Below are 17,379 nucleotides of genomic sequence, written 5' to 3' on the forward strand. Positions count from 1 at the left end.
CCGAAACAATACGAAAATTGATGAAATTGTGAAATGTGTACAGCTGTGGCGGATGCGGCTCCAGAGTGTCGAGCTCTTTGTCCAGATTTTGAAATTTCACTGGAACAAAGAATTAGCAGACGCATCCACCGCTTTGGTGTTAGGGCCGCCCGTAAGATGGCTGTAGTAGTTCACGATTTTTCCCGTGTTGTAATAAAAGCTCCAAGTTCAATATTTCATGAGTTAAATTTGCGATAAAATGTTTTCGCGATTATGGTGTAGCCGGTTTAATTTTCACTGAAATGAGTGCTACGGCGTATCCCCTTGAGGCCAAAAAAAATGCGTTCCAATTAAGGGTTGGGTCCAAATCAAGTTTATTACACATATTTAAAACATGCACATATGCGTATGTTCCCGGTATTAACGTCAACTTAATTTCAAGGATAATCACCGTTACTAGCTGAGTTTAACGAATATTTCTAATACGTTTAGGGCTTCATTTTAACTTAATCGCCAAGTTCTACCGCAGGGGAAAGAGTTTAATGTTTTTAATCTGATAAATTAGGGCACATATGAAAGTCGACTGACGGTAGGCACATAATTGCAAACCCCTAAAGAGTTTAATCAACTTTTAGCTAAGCTTCCAGGAAATTCTCTTGCTGGAGTCGGTGTGGTATCGCATGGAATATTGAAGATGATTATCTCGCTTGACCCTCAAATGTTTAGTTTGTAGGTCAATCCGTCAAAATTTTGTACGTAATAAAGAGAGTATATGTGAGTTTCCAAGTGTAACAAATTATAGTTTTTATTTGCCAACATAAAACTGCTCTATTAAAAGTCTTTGTAAGATATACACTTATAGTCGTCTGAGTCATGCTGTTGTGAGGGTAACAATAATTTTGGAACCGTTACTATTACGATTCGGTAATAAATAAAGGTATATCTCTAGTAGTTTGTATTTTCTCACATACATTGTTGCATATTCCGTAAATAAAGAGTAATAAAACCAGTTAAGACACGCTCTCATAACAATGTTACATTAGGATAAGTTGTTATAGTCCATGTCTAATTTAACAGGCAATACCTAATAAAAGGAAGTTCGGAACGATTTTATTTTATTTCATTTTTTAAATGGGTTTTAACTCGTTTATGGCCCATCAAAACTATTTATAATGAAATGGTAATGTGAATATAGCTGGCCACCGCAACGTTTACCTAAAATACCATGAAATATAAATTGATGAAACATTTTCCAACCACGGAACTAATAAACAACGCACTTTTGGCCAATACATCACTACTAGTTTAATAATTAGTTATTATTGACAGTGATCAAATTTCCCGACCCAGGTGTTCGAAATGTCGGTGTTAGTTGAGGACAATACCGACTAGCTAATTGGTTTGTTAATTACATCAGTGCTAACCAATAAAAGTAGGGGAGTCGGATAATGAAGCGACAATTTGTTACAAGGGAAAATTAATCTCTGCCACGAAAAAGTTTTCTTTTTAAACAATTCCATGCACACATCAGTTTATCGTTTAGCTTTTCATTGTTTTCACTGTAATTTATTGACTCAATAGCACACTACTGAATACAACAGAAACAACAAAACAACCGAAACTCTTTTTAATTACACCCTAATGCAAATTCACTTTTAATCAACTGCACTCGTTGACGCCGTCCGACAACAAAATTTTACGTAACGTTCAAACTTTTAAAACCACTATTTTTAAATCAAAATCGATACTCTGATGATCTAATCAGTTCAATTTCGGTCTTATAGCTTTCCTGGAAAATAAAAGTGCGCTTCCCCTTTTAATCAAAGGAGCTATTGAACCTAATAAACATTGAATTAAAGAGGAATTGAGTCGTCTTTGAAATTTCACCATTTCTTCCGCTAATTGTCAATAAAATTCCCGTGGCACTAAAACACATTGGAATTTAACTTAATTTTTTTCAAATTTCCATTGCGAGGTCGTTAAAATTTACGGGAAAGATTTCTGTCAATCGCGGAACGAATTATTCCGTTCTGATTAGCATTCCGGGAATGCTTTAAATAATCACATTATTATACATCAATGAGAATTTTACGTAACGTTATAACTATCATTTTCAGTTTAATTAAAAGTTCAAACACTCTTTTCTGTCCCAGTGAGTCTTCGATTTTGCAATTTCATTCAAATTTTATTTTTGCTCACTTTGCGGTCATCCCGTTATCAGTATCTAATTCGATAATAATTGTAGACAATTTTGAATTAGATGCTTTGAGTTTTCAGGCAAGTTAGAAATTTCTTCATTATAAGAGGCTGTGATAACAAGGGTGCACTTTTCGATGATGTCAGAATGAGAGTGAAGTTTAGGGGATCTGTGTAAAACGAAACACATCGTCGGGAACAAAAGCAGTGATCTAGTTTTATCCAATCAAGGAAAACATTTCGTTAAACGCGCAGGGCGTAACGTATGTTAAATGCCCTCTCGTTTTACTGCAGCCGATTTAAGTCATTTATAGGCGACACTCTCTCGTTTTATCTTATTATCCAGAAGGCTGAATACGCAATACTCTCTCAAGTGAAACAATACAGTGACTAGTTACGACTCTAATCAATGTGAAATTTCAAAATAAAAATAACGTTTATTGTGAATAAACGAAATTGCTTTAGACCCATATAAAAGTCCCCAAAAAGCGTAGTCACCACATTCGGCGAGCAGATTAAAACTGTCCGTCGAAAATCGGGGATAAAAGACAATAAATAAGCGAGCAAAGTGGTTGCATTTAATAAAGATAGTGTCAGATTTACGTGGAAGGTTCTCGTGTTACACCCTTGTTACACGCTTTTCCCCCTGTCTGTAGACACTTAGATTCAAATAGAATTTTTCCTAGTGTCGGGTCAAACCTAGCTAAATTACTCACAGCCCCTTTAATATTTTTTCACAAAATAATTGTTTGACAATTTCCGCAGCTTTAGTTACGTTTTGCGACCCCTGTTTCACCCAGATTACATCGGAAGCGGACGCCGCCACTGTATCCCCCCTAAGTTCACTACATATGTGAGTGAAAATAACCGCATTCTTCGATTCAAAGTTTTTTTTGATATATTTATGACTGGCATTGCCGTGTAAACTGCATACGCATTCCATTTACTTCCCGAAATGTTTTGTTATTTATGGTTGCTGCCGTATGCGCACGTTTTATGCGAAGTTTTCTTCGTAATTGAACGCTTTTTATTCTAGTTTCTGATTTATCAAATATTTTCACTGTTGGGAGACAATTTTTTTGAGATATGGCGGGGTCGATTCAGGAATAGATTGCCTACTTTGCGGTTCGCTTCTCTTTTGGAGTTGTCCTTTGTTATTTTAATTCTCCCTGACTGCGGAGGTAAGCGAGCTTTAACAAATTCTTGGCTGGATGCTAAAGTGAAATATATGGAGTTGAACCGAAATTGGAAAATATTTAAATTTATTACTGCAAGTGACAACTACAGTTACATTTATGGATGTTGTAAGTTGTGCGAGTTTGGAATTCTCTATTTTCTACCCCGACAGATACATTACATATTTATTCACGTGCTAAGTCTCTCGAAAATCTTCCAGTATGTTACAAACACGATAAATCATATCCATTTTAGTGAATTTGTGACTGTTAAAATTGATTCGAATTCGTATTGTGTTAATTTCTTTGTTTCGTGGTCGTGTTAGATGTGAAATTTCATGTACGTCAAATGATTGCCCGAATTTTCAGTGATGAATAGGGAGTAACGACCGTGTTAACAGCGACAAGAAAAGTAATTTTATTTTGAGCCAATGGGTACATTTCATCGCTCTTAAATCACCTTTATAGCATCGGACAAGTCGTTTTAAAATCAAATCTAGAATAACAAAGCTTGACAAAACAAAGTCGATGCTGCACTCATAAAATTCTATTTACTGTTCTAGATATTGTTACGTGTATCATAAAGATATTCACTTGGTTCGGATTATAAATTCGTATCGTGAAAACATTCAGTTATCGAAAGTTATTTCTTTCGTATCAATAAAATAAGAAAGAAAATCCGGTCCCTATCATAACCATGATTGTGTATAAACTGATACCTACATGAAATCACCATATATTCGCTCGTAAATCATATTTTACGTATTTCCGTTGCCCGCAGTCATATCTCTGGGATAAGTTTGACAAAACAAGGGGTGCATTATCTGATACGATCCACCACCGAAATCCTTAAGATGCTGCAGTCTTTACAAACAACTTACAAAGCCTGACCCTTCACGGGAGTTTATTAACTTGACGAGATTCTTTTCAGTTTATCATAACGATAATAACCGAATTTTGACGGGAAAAGTATCAGTGTTAAAAAAAACTTGAGACAATTATAGAATAACGGATAAACTTTCTGATGCTTCTAGTCACATGTCGTATATTTCCAAGAAGGTAATTTTTCTGATTGTACGACACTTAAAATAGCTTGCAGAACTGCGCCGGCCAAAATGAAAATCTATCGTCACTCCGGTCGTTATCACACAGATAAATCCGGCTATTTATTTAACTAATAAAATATTCTATGTTTTATTATTTATTGTAATTATAGAAGATCATAAAATTAGTTATTGAATAATTCATATTGTTTTTATTGTCATCGTGTCATAAATTCTGCACTATCTTTGGAAGACACTCCACATAACTAATAATGATACTAATAACAAATGAGCTATTAACACGTAATGAAGCTTAAAATTTTTACATAGATCGATATAAACAATAGGTCTCTTGTCACTATTCACCTCCCGCTCTTCGGCTAATTGAAGTAAATGAGGAGAGAAGAGAGGGTGAAAATGTGGCGATACGAAAGTTAGGTAAAGTTCGCGATCACAGAGCGCAACGGAGCAGAATGTTTGGTCTTCTCGAAGTGTTTCGAAGCGAAGGGAAAACAACTATTTTGATTTAAAAGATACGGAAGTGTCGACACTAGTATGGATTTATGTTTTGTCTCAACGAAACCGTGTGTAATGGCAAGCCAGAACAGCAGGAGAATTCCGGCAGAGGGCGCCGAAGGCGTCCGTCACCGCCGTCAAACACACAAAGCCGCCGTCAGCTATCGGAGCAATTATTGTTCGTTGTCTAATTAATTGCTTAAATGAAGCTGAAACTATTAAGAATCCAGAACGAAAAGTACCGACACGTGTATGCGAGCAGAAGAGCACCATCTGCGTTGCGACGGAGCCAATAGAGGGATGGTCCAGTAATATACGTCACGTGCGGTTTTGCGAACAAAACCTGTCAATTTCCTGAAAGCTTACATATCACGTCGTCCTCTTAATCTCAATCGATAAACATTCTTTGATTCGATCATTAAATATAGCCACCAGATGTATGGTCAACTGTGTTTACGATAAGGGTGGACTATACTGATGTAGGTTGTTTTGTTTAGTCTAAGTCTTCAGAAACGGGTAGCTCCCACAGTAAAATATAACTAGTACAGTAACAACAACAAGAACGGTGGTACTTAAAGGTGGTACTAAAACAAAGATTAACAAAGCATTCAAAAGCTATAGTTTCTTGTTTGTTTTTGAGATTAAATATGCTCGGTTCTGATTTAGTTGGTATTTAACGCGCACCAGACGATATTTTCATGCTAGATTAACTTTCTTTCAATTAGGTATGATACGTTTATCTGAGAAAAGCTATCAATTTGGCATGAATTAACGACATGATGTAGTTGTTGCCTAGGGTTTGTCTTGGGCTTAATCAGCAAACAATCGCTTGCATTAGTCATTCTATCTTTGATTTGAGAATGCATTAATGAGACAATCGCGAAGATGCCCTTTAAGCTTCCATTACCTTGATGACAAAGCCATCTTAATCCTCGCCGCGCTCCACGAAACGCCCGCAGCGAAGGACTTTAATTGTTATCATTTGATTGTGGAATACTCCTCCTTTGCCACAAGGCTCACTCCAGGACTGCTTAATATTTATACCTTCCTAACGCAGTGTTTAAGTGCTGTAACTCGTTCGTGGGCCCCACAGAACTAAGTGCCCCATAAACCAAACGCAGTTTTCATCTGACTTTATGATTTGTAATTCCAAGATGTTACTATAATCCTAACCAACAATATTCATTAATTTAATAAACTAGACGATAATTGCGTTTTATTACATTTAATCTCATTCTCGGAGTAGATACGCGTTTTATAATTCACTCGAAACTATTATGGAGTTGCGTGTTATATAGAAATGAGATTTACCACCAATCTGGTCAGCGACAGCGCTAAACGAACCCGCATCCACGAATTGCGGACGTATTTTGTTCTTCCGCCACCCGAATATAAGCCTGCTATCTCCATATAAATAGCCCTGCGAGGAATGCAAAACACCAATAAATCATCGATTATGTTCAACTGAGTACTAAATGATCCTTCAAAAATACTGGCGCTGGCCAACGGTCACTCTTTCGACTACACAAAACAAAGTTTTATGTACGCTCAAATGATCTTTCGACTACCCCGATTTTGTTCTTCAATTTGAATTTAATTTGTATTTCATTTTGTGGCGAGAGTAAAAATGTAATTGTTGAAGGTTAGTGCAGATTTATAGACGACATTGGTGTAATTAAACTCAGAGTTTACGATGCAAGTCAATCTTATGCAAATAGTTGTAGACAATTAGACGTGGAGACTGTAACTGGTGGTGTAGTGGGCAACGATGTATTGATTAGCGTTATGTTGCATGTGTAATTATTTTCCGTAGCAATGAAAAATTTGATGCGACATAGCGGATATTTTAGTTAATAATAGTATTAGTCCATTAGTAGATTCAATATTGTTCGTGATGCATATGCTGCATATGTGGTCAGTTTGTGGCACCTATAGCCTTCATGTCGTCATGTAAACAAGAACAATGCACCCTAGGACCGTTTCCACGCTAGCAACAGCCGGACTATAGGGATGCATTGAATGTATGCGCCAGTTTGCAATTAAAACGGCGTTGACTGGCCCTCATCCTTCTCGACCTCCAGGCCAGAACACCCACATTGAAGGGTCTAAATATGCATACTCGGCTCTAATAATATACGTAATGAGTGACTCAACTAATGTAATGTAATTGCGATTGATTTTCCACTGAAGAACTCAGATTCATTAATTAGTATAACATCAGCAGTAGAAGCCGCGTTTCCAATAAGGTCAAGTAATAACGACAGGAATTCTGTGATGAGAAGTTTTTCATCAACGTGTTGCGGGGATTTGATACAGATGTCAGGTCCTCTCCGTAATAGGGGCTTTATGGGTGCCAATAACCATCCAACAACTAGCCAGCATTATCACTGAAGCAGAGATAGCGGCGGTGCTAGTGTTAGCTACGCTCTATTGCGAATGTATTATTCACGTAATGGTAGAACGTGAGTTGTACAAACGTGCGATCCTGCATTCTCTAAGTAAACATAACACGATGCATTCTATCATATCTACGTTATATATGACGAGGGGATCCTATTAATTGATGTTTATATATTCATTACATTGCCAACCGATCAAATATGCTCGTAAATCTATGCTTAATGCACTATAACCGCTAATTGCCATCCGAGATCAACTGACCCTGCACAAGTTCAACCACAAACTATTTTTACCTGAGGAATTTTCCCCGTTCGCTTAACACGCCAGGTGGTGCTTTCATCCTTTATTTATTCAAAAAAGTTGAATTCTACTAAATTAATTAACTTACAAATTATCCAATAACAGTTTTGACCATCTACCCAATGAATGAAAAGTTACGATCGAGTTGGTTGTTTGGGTGCGTTTTTTGTCATAAAAGCTCTGTGATAAAGACAATGTGAACCAATCAATTAATTCTTTTTGGGTTTTAGTCGGAGTTTAATCACATTCTCCATTTTGTTATGAAGAAAGGGTGGATCTAATTTCTAAAATACGTTAATTTTTTTATAAAAGTTTGGAAGTGGACACGAATAATAAACATGTTGTGCGATGTGGAATCAGAACTATGCCTTTATCATTTTATTCAAAAATATTGCATTGAATTAATTAAAAATTAATTATAATTAACTTCCAAATTATCCAATAAATAATAAATTTGAAGTTATACCCAATAATTGAATGAAAAGTTGCTATCGAATTGTTGTTTGGGTGTGTTTTTTGATATAAAATCTGCTCTGATTATGACAATGCGAACCAATCAAAATCAAAAAATTATTTTTTTGGTTTTAATCCAAGTTCAAGAATTAGTGCATCTTTAAATGTAAATTTCTAAAATTTGTCTATTTTGGTGTAGATATTTAATATGTATTTTCTTTTATAATTATTTGAAATTTTTAGTTACATCTAAAATAAAAAAAATATATAAAAATCTGGTTCTAATATTTTGGAATTTAGCAGTGTTAAATAGGCAAGTCAAAGTTAATAATAACTCGAAATTTCATTCTGATATTCATAAAATTAACAAAAATACAAAATTTGATCTAGAATATAGAAAATAGTCCGTCTTAAAATAAAAAAAAATACAGATAATCTGCTTCTCTGGTTCTAAAATTTTTGAATTCAACATAGTTAATAAGGATATCAAAGTAAGCAATCTAGTAATTCTTCCAAATTTTATTCTTGTATTCACAAAATTATCAAAAATACAAAATGTAATATAGCAAATTTTTAGTTTACCTGAAAATAAAAAATTGTAACAAATCTGTTTCTGGTTCTAAATTTTTAGAATTTTGTAAAGTTTATATCCGTGGCAAAGGTAATAATGACTCTAAATTTCATTTTTGTATTCATGAAATTAACGAAAAAAAGAAATTTGGTCTAGAATATAGAAAATGTTTGGTTTTTCTAAAATAAAAAAAATCTAAAAAATAGTTTCTAGTTTTAATCTTTTGAAATTTGGCAGAGTTAATAAACATGTAGTAATTCCTCTAAATTTCATTCCTGTATTCTTAAAATTAACAAAAATACCAAATATACATATATTATAGGAAGTTCTTAGTTCATTCTAAAATCGAAAAATTGTAATAAATCTGTATCTGATTCCTAAACTTTGAGATTTACTGGAGTTAATAAACGTGTCAAAAGTAGTACTGTGTCCAAACTTTATTTTTGGATTCCTAAAATTGGCTTTCAATTTGTCCAATAAACAACCATTTGGTCAATAAATGAAAAGTTACGATCGAATTGGTTGTTTGGCGGAGCTTTTTGGAATAACAACTGCTCTGATAAAGACAATGCAAGCCAATCAGTAAATTCTTTTTTGAATGTTAATCACACAATAACATTCTCCATTTTGTTTTCAACAATGGATGGATCTTTAAATGATAATTTCTAAAATTTGTGTCTTTTCCTCTAGAAGTTTGTATATGTAATTCAACATGATTAATAAACTTATACTGTTACTGTAGCATTTTTCTTTGCGGATATCTAAACGTTTTAAATGCAAATGGCTACAAACTAGTGATATTTACATATTTTTGAATCAATGATACTGAATAAGTTTAATCCCGATTTGGGCATTAAAACTAGAGCAGAGTCCGTTGGCCTATTACCAATAATATGTGTGACGCCTGTTGTTCGCAAATTGAAGCAAACTGGTGGCAGGATTATTTTAAATTTATGTGGCAAGTTCAGTGGATGGCAATGCTAATTTGGATATTAAATTCCTCACATGCCAAACTCAATTTTAGTGAAATATTCTAATTGCACCAACAGATTTGTCAATGCACCAGTTTGGGGTTAATCCAGATGGACTTAACGACAAGTAAAGCTTGATCTATTAAATTACATTTGGGAGAAATCATCAATTTTCAAATGTAGACGTGTTTAATGTGGTTTTAATTTCGTGGTTGTCATTTTCGAAATGACAATTAGTTATTTTGAATGATTAATTGGATCTTATTGTAACAGTGTCTCAATAGGATAGAGTCCGCAGTGTATTGCATTATTAGCGGTGTCAAGAACGGTCATGTCACTGCAGGATCGATTAGGAAATGCATTATTGTACAGGTGCGCTAAAACGAGATTAGTCGGACATTTTCGAACTAATAGCTTTGATGTTGACGGACACGCAGCACTGTTTGGCCGTTTGCCGATTAGCGTGCATTATGCTAAACAGCGCGTCGCATCTCAGCTTATATGACGTTTGCTAATCAATGGCATTGCTGTAAATCACGTTCCCTACGGACTGGACATGTCTAAAGCTGGGCCGATACATGCATCAAACTGTTTGTAATTGCCAACTATCGGATCTGATAGATCATATTTTGGTCAACCTGCACTGATTAAGATACAGCTCTGCATACACTATAATCCCCTTGAAGTCGCCAATCCATAATCAATACCTGATCAATAATTTTAGTTTTCCCATGTTTAAATGTTTAGATTTCTGTCATTCTAATTGGGGTTTGACCAAATTGCAGAAAGCTTTCAGTTAGATGATTGACAGTGCAATAAAAAGAGAATAGTGGTGACAATGCCGCGGGGTGCTCTACGAGTTGATTGGGTCGTGCATTACAACCAGTAATTGTATGTATGTCGTGCACAATAATCACTGCTGCAAAATGCATGAAAATGTCAACGATTCATTACGCTTATGTCTAGTATGTACAGATAAATCAGAACAATTCTGGTTATAAAATAGGACATGTGTCCACACGAAGCTCACCTGTTGTTGCCTCCAATTGCGAAATTTAATAACATTTTGTGATTTATGCTTTCAAATATCGAGACGACTTTCATGTAGCACTGCATCCTAACTGTCAAATTTAATACAGTAATGTACGTCTAATTTGCACCTCTGTAATCCGACACATCTATTGTCTAAAGTTGATCCCATAATCAGACATGTTGATTGTCCATTTTCACTTTTACGCTTGTAAAAGTTATAAGGTTGTAAAGTTGACCAATCAGGGCTCGAAAAAAACTGACAAACATCTGTCACATTTGACATGCTTGGTCAATGTACCTACTTGAAACTGAATATTTTATATCACATACAAAAAATTAGAAAAACATTCAAATTGTCCTTTATTCCGATCTATGCAACGATATTAACGCCGCAACAAGAAATAATAAGGACCATTGCGAAACTGTTCAGCACAATTTGACAGATACTTGACTTGTCAGGTGTGACATGTGTGACATTTTTTTCACCAAAATTACTTGATTTCTTAAATTGCTAAGTGATTGGTTACTTTTATGTTCTTCCACTGCTTACAAGAAGCGCTACAGAAAAAAAATTTCGAAATTTTAATTATGTACTACCTTCAGAACACTGTTGTTACAGTTTGGTGTTTTACTCACATAACACCCTGTATACAGAATGATGAAAAAAAAAAACGCCTATGAGTGGAAGTACCATGTCCTGTTCAGTTTAACCATCTCAGAAATCAAAGCAAAATTAGTCTAAATCTATTCTTTTTTATAATATGATTTTTTTTTAAAGGGAAAAACTTGGCAATACTGCTCAAACCCATTCTAATAAAATTTTACATTCGCCAGTCTCCATAATTAAGCAACTAATACCAATGTTGCAACATTGAAAAATTTTCTACAAAGTCAAGAAATGGTACTTTTAAAAGTTTAAGAAACTTGATTTAAAGCACGATTTTTTGTCCTTTTTGATAAAAAATGTGATTTCTAACAGTGAAATTGTTAAAAAAGTTTATCCAAATAGAGTTTGATCGTTTATAAAAGAAAGCTTCTGTTTTAGTTAAAAAAAGCACAAATTTCGTTTTGGTATTTAATTTTGGATTCAGGAAGGAATTAGCTGCAACATGGTAGATAGCATGGGCACCTTTTTTCATCACCCTGTACAGTGGTGGCCCACCTAAGACTTTCGAACCCAATATCTTCATTATGTGTGAAGAGATTTTTATCAAATTTGAAATCAAGATAATTGATGAAGTAAAGATTAATTTGACGTAGCAGACGGCACTTTTTTTTCAAAAGGTGAATTTTATTCGTTTTAATTTAAATATAAATTATTTAAATTGATATTATCTCATAAAGCAGCAGGTCTAGTTTTCAAGAAAAAGAGCAAAAACTAACCCAACATTTCCAAAAGCTACAAAATCATCTCCAGCTATGAAATCAAAGGCAGTTTTGGACATCCCTGTCATTTGTTTCAAATTGTCGTTTTTGACGTTTCTCGTTTGGGGTTATTGTTTGATTATTATGATTAATTTCAACCTACAGAAGCCCATTCCGGCTCTATTATAGTTTGTTATTTCGATCTTTTGAATATTTTTGTAATGCAGTGACACAGAAACCGTTAAAATGTGTAGAAATTTAAACTTGTCAAAAATCAGGGTCGGCAAGGGTGCACAAAATTAAAGCTTCCATTTGTTGTTTCACAGATATCATAAGTCGTTTGAAGAAAATTATTTTTAATGATAAAATGGACTATTTTTTTTTGGACGGAAACATGGATTCGGTCGATTTTTAGTAAATAAATTAAATTTTTTATAACTAACGTGATATTAAACATTATAAATGAATTTACCAACTAAAAAATGGCTAAAATTGCATTTTTAACGGCGAAGTAATTTCACTAACGTCAATGGAAGCCTCACGTATTCAATAATCTTCGTTTTTAAATTTTATTATTATTATTTATTATATTAAATCCGTTTATAAGTAACAAAGATATAGAAGATAACATAAATAAGATATATTGGTGTTTCAATTTAATATTACATAATTGTTTTGATGATACCTATAATCGAGACTTTTGGCATCTTTCGTGTCCGACTTATCCGTCTATTACTGTAAGTATTATTTTTAACGCTGTTGTTTGGCTACAGCAATTTTCTAAACAATTTGATGCCTAGTATTCTTTTATAACTTTATGAATAATGAAATGATTAATATACAAACAATAAACAAAAGCCGTGAAACCCTTAAAAATGATAACGTCACGATTTCGATTGGTTGATACGTTCAATTTATGTTTGTCCACACAAAAGCGCACGATTTTTATTTGATCAGCATTTTTATTGTTTTGACAGAGATAAGAATAATGTGTCCAGGTATACTAATAGTTTTTGTTTGTATTGGGAGAAAAATTAACGTCACAAACGAATGTTCATTGTTTCCACCAAATAAATTCTCTTTTATTGCCATAGAATATCATTAATTGTTTGTTTAACACCTGCTATTATATTCCCGACTTTAGATACCTATGGTTTAATGTATCAACAGTAAAGTACGCCTGGGGTGACAATATTCAGTGTAGATCGTATCAGTTTCGTAGTAATACGTGCTGTACTGATGTAGTTTATGTGTAGCTAAACCATTTTGGTATATTTTATTGCTTAGATTTGGCGAAATGTGTCGAGCAGTCGTCAAGTTTCGAGATTTTGATATTGCGCGACAGCACTGTTGTAATCTCTAATTTATTAGCAGCTTCATTAAGGGATTTCAGAGAAAAAATTACAACGGCTTAGTCTAATTAATGGCTTAAGTCTCCGTTTTTTAACTGAGAGCTCCATAATTCAATCAAGGAACATTGTAAAGTCGAAAAGAGGAAAATTCATCGCTTTCAACTGTATTCCAAACAAAAATGACATAATCAAGACTTATATCTATCGCTATTTTTCACTCTCCACTAAGCGTGTATTCTGGTCATGATTGTCCATAAATGTCATTATCTAAACAGGTTTGCTGTCTTCATTGAGTGAACATTTTGTATGACGTTTGACTTACTCGAAGTTGATTCATTTATTATATAATTTTAATGTTGTGATCGTCCATTATTACGTTGCAGTTTAACTGGTTATTAGATTAACTCCAGCAAGAATAATAAACATTTGATTCTGACCCTTTTTCTACAAAGGGTCAACATCAATTTTTCATCTATTGTCTGCGCACCGGTCGCCTTAAAATTTTTCTTTCTACAACTACTAGCGTACTGCTTCGCACTTGAAATAAGTAATCGTCGTCATTTTTAACAACACCTATCAACATCAAAGTAAAAGATCCGTGACGAAGCCAACAATACGGACTGGATATGATATATACCTGACGCTGCCATCATTCCACCGAGGGACATTTTGAGTTATGACTGTCTCACCTATATTGACGAGTCTTTATTTATATCAGACAATTTTCCTAATTTTTCAATTCATTTTGAGTTCATACGCTTTTAGACTATCTAAATTGATAGTAAGACAATGTGCTTGATTACCGACCCCAAACACTTCAGTTGCTCCAAAATCGCCATCGATCAATTACGGTCGCCATTGAATTACCCCAGAAGCCGAGCCGGAGGTTTTATATTTACTCTCCAATGAAGATGTTTGATGAAAGATGGATCATTTGTCAAGAAACTAGGTGAGAGAGCAGCACTAGTTGAACTGTACGGGTAAGTTCAGCGACCTTTGTGTCCGACACAAGACAAAAGCACGCCTGATGCTTGAGGCTTTCAGTTTTCAGTAGCATTAAGCAATCATTGCAAGATTGCATGAAGAGATTATTTTCGTCAATTTGTCTAATTGCAATGGTTTATAAAATTGGAAAAAGTTAAACGTAGTAAAATTTTAGATTCTGTCAGAGATAATTCGTAGTCTTCCCGTGTTCTCTCTTGAGGGGGATAAGGAGTTATTATTATTGTTGCTGTACTCGATTTTGAAGGGTTGTAGGATGCAAGTACGCGTAATTGCGCGTTGCTATGACGACCATGAAGCTTTGGCATTGTGCCAGTGCTTTACATATATGTCAGTAGGTATATAGGTTATATACGGGGACTAAAGACCACAAGGACTTTATAATAGCATACAAGGGAGCCATGAAAAGATTGGGAAAGGTTAAAGCGGCATTGTTTTAAAGTTGAACCCACAATACATATTTATATAACAGACGTGTATAAACTTGTCGCGTCAAAACTAAGTACTTTTATAGACTAACTACTTTTTAAATCGCTATTTTATAGATCTGCTGTCTCTAAAACATTTTCAATTGCGGAAACATACATTAAACCAACAAAGAATTCTCGTTCAATGCCTTACCGAGCTTTCACAAAACGGTTTTTGGTATATATCAAGAGCTTTTTCTTATTTCAGACGGTTTCACTAATGTTTATGTTCTAAAGACTTTCCTGTTATTTACAATTACGTATGTAATGTTGTAATTTTTCTTTGGGTCGTCGTTTTGCGTCTGGAACGCCAATCAAAAGAAATGAAACACATTGTTTCAGAATGTTCAAGATATTTTCGTTCGTGTTATGACCGGAGACGGAGTTTATTGCAAAACATGGCGAGGAAATGAATCGGCACGCAAATATACTTCGATTTGTGTTATTTGCTTATAGGGTTTGGTCAAAATTGTTCTTCCAAAATGAGGAATTTGATGGAAAAAACTGTTAATGGCATAATTATCAATGTTTTTGCTGCTACTTTTTGTAGACAAGTGATATTTACCTTGTCGGCGTATTATTATTATTAGTGTTCGGTTTGTGTTGTGGTGAGAAATTTGAAGCATTGAAGAGTGTCTTGGTGCTATGAGGGGTATTATGTTGATAGAATAGTGCGTTATTGTGCTAGTTGGCGATTAGTTTGACTAAATCAATAACGGACAATAGTAGATTGAGTACGTGTTTGTATTTATAATAGTAGGCAGTAAGTGCCTTTCTGTGAGTATTATGTAAATGAGTGATGAAAGCTATTGCAACCCCTTTATCCAAACAGTATTATGCAGACTGGAGACAGAGCGCGTAGATGTCTAATGAGTTAATTTATGGATTGTTATTCCGATCGAGTAGCATAAACAGGGACTATCGCGTTTAATGTGCAACGTCAATATTTACGTATTTTCGTGTCAGAAGACAGTAGCATCAAAGTGAGAGTCTTAATGTGTCATCAGCGTGGTCTCGAAATTTTCCGCATAATCCATAAAGCAAATATGTGAGGTTAACCGAAATTACCCCTTGGGGGCAACCATAACAATTTAAAACGTAATTTTAAGAATATCATAATATCCCTTGGTAGCGATTTCTCTTCCTGTTCGTGACGGGTCGGGTTTATTTACTAGCTCCTGTTTCCAATTGGTGCGATATATCAAATTGTCTTAGTGCACCAACTGGACATCAATAATTCAACGGCGCCATCGGATGCGGGACCGGAATGGAACGTGTTCCTGGTCGGACATCTAAATGAGTCACGTTCCGTCGAAAAGGAAATGCAAAATAACTAAATTTGTATTGACTTATTTGTCAGAGTCTTGAGATAATCAAGCATGTCCTAGAAGAGCATTAGTCGGCCCTCACAATGACGTGATGGCACGGGTGACTTGCACGTTATCTGCACATTACGTCCAATTTTCCCCAGCCCCCACTAAACCTCTTGAAAAATCTGCTTTCATTCCGGAGATAACTTAGAAGCGTCGCAATATGGTTTATTATGCAATTTCGAAATGAAATTATCTATATTGATTGATGACTTCGTCGACATAAGTTCCCTCGCATTATTATAAAACTTGTAAAATATCGCTACTCCAGGACCATTTTAGAACATCATAATGGATAATAACTAATGGATTGATGAGTTAATGGAAGCGTGGATAATGCAAGTTTAATGGTGCCGATAAAGATGAACTGATAACCCAAAGTTGACGCTGACTTGATCCGAACAAACACTACCAGACCATCTCTGTGGTGACCAATGATTCCAATTACTAATCTTCCAGTTGGTCGATCTGCTGCCGCCAAGCATATAACCTCTTTTACGAACCCCCTTCTCCAAATCACATCATACTTTTTCCTATTCGCTCCTGGCACGCGGAAACTTTTCATTTTAGAACCGCTATCGTGTTAATATATTACAAGTGGGTAACTCTACACATTCTAATAAGCCTAATTTGACGACACCGCTGTGCTTTTGACGTAGCGTGGCTGTTACTAATTTATCAGGTGTTAACTTCAAATTCACATATTTAATTGCACCGCTTCCGGTTGAGAGTGATCGTACTTCCGTGATGAGTGGGCATTATTCCGAACAATACCACTTGTCGATAATACAGTGATCTTTCCGTTGTTCGGTGTCGAAAAGGGGCTCCACATGGTATATTAATCTAATGGTGCACTATCCCTCGCTGCTTGAAATTAATTAAAAGTTCAGATCTGCTCATTCAACGCTCGAATAGCAGTGCACGGGAACTATGCCTCCACTAATTCAACCTTCATTATTTCTCAACTGACACAATTTAAAGCACATATTTTACATTTTTCAAGACTGAGGGTGTGATTTGTTAAATTTATGGCTCATTTCTGCAATGAGCGACAGGCGTGGCTGCGAATTGCATTTCGATATAAAAAATGCGATTGTTAAGTAGTAAAAGTGTCGGCTGCGTAGGTGAAAAGGAGTAGTTTGGTAATTTATAGTAAATTTGTTGCAAATATGATTTATGTATATTTT

The sequence above is a fragment of the Gnatocerus cornutus genome, chromosome 10 (genome assembly GCF_029298725.1).
Source record: "Gnatocerus cornutus isolate USDA-ARS CGAHR chromosome 10, icGnaCorn1.1, whole genome shotgun sequence".
NCBI lineage: Eukaryota > Metazoa > Arthropoda > Insecta > Coleoptera > Tenebrionidae > Gnatocerus > Gnatocerus cornutus.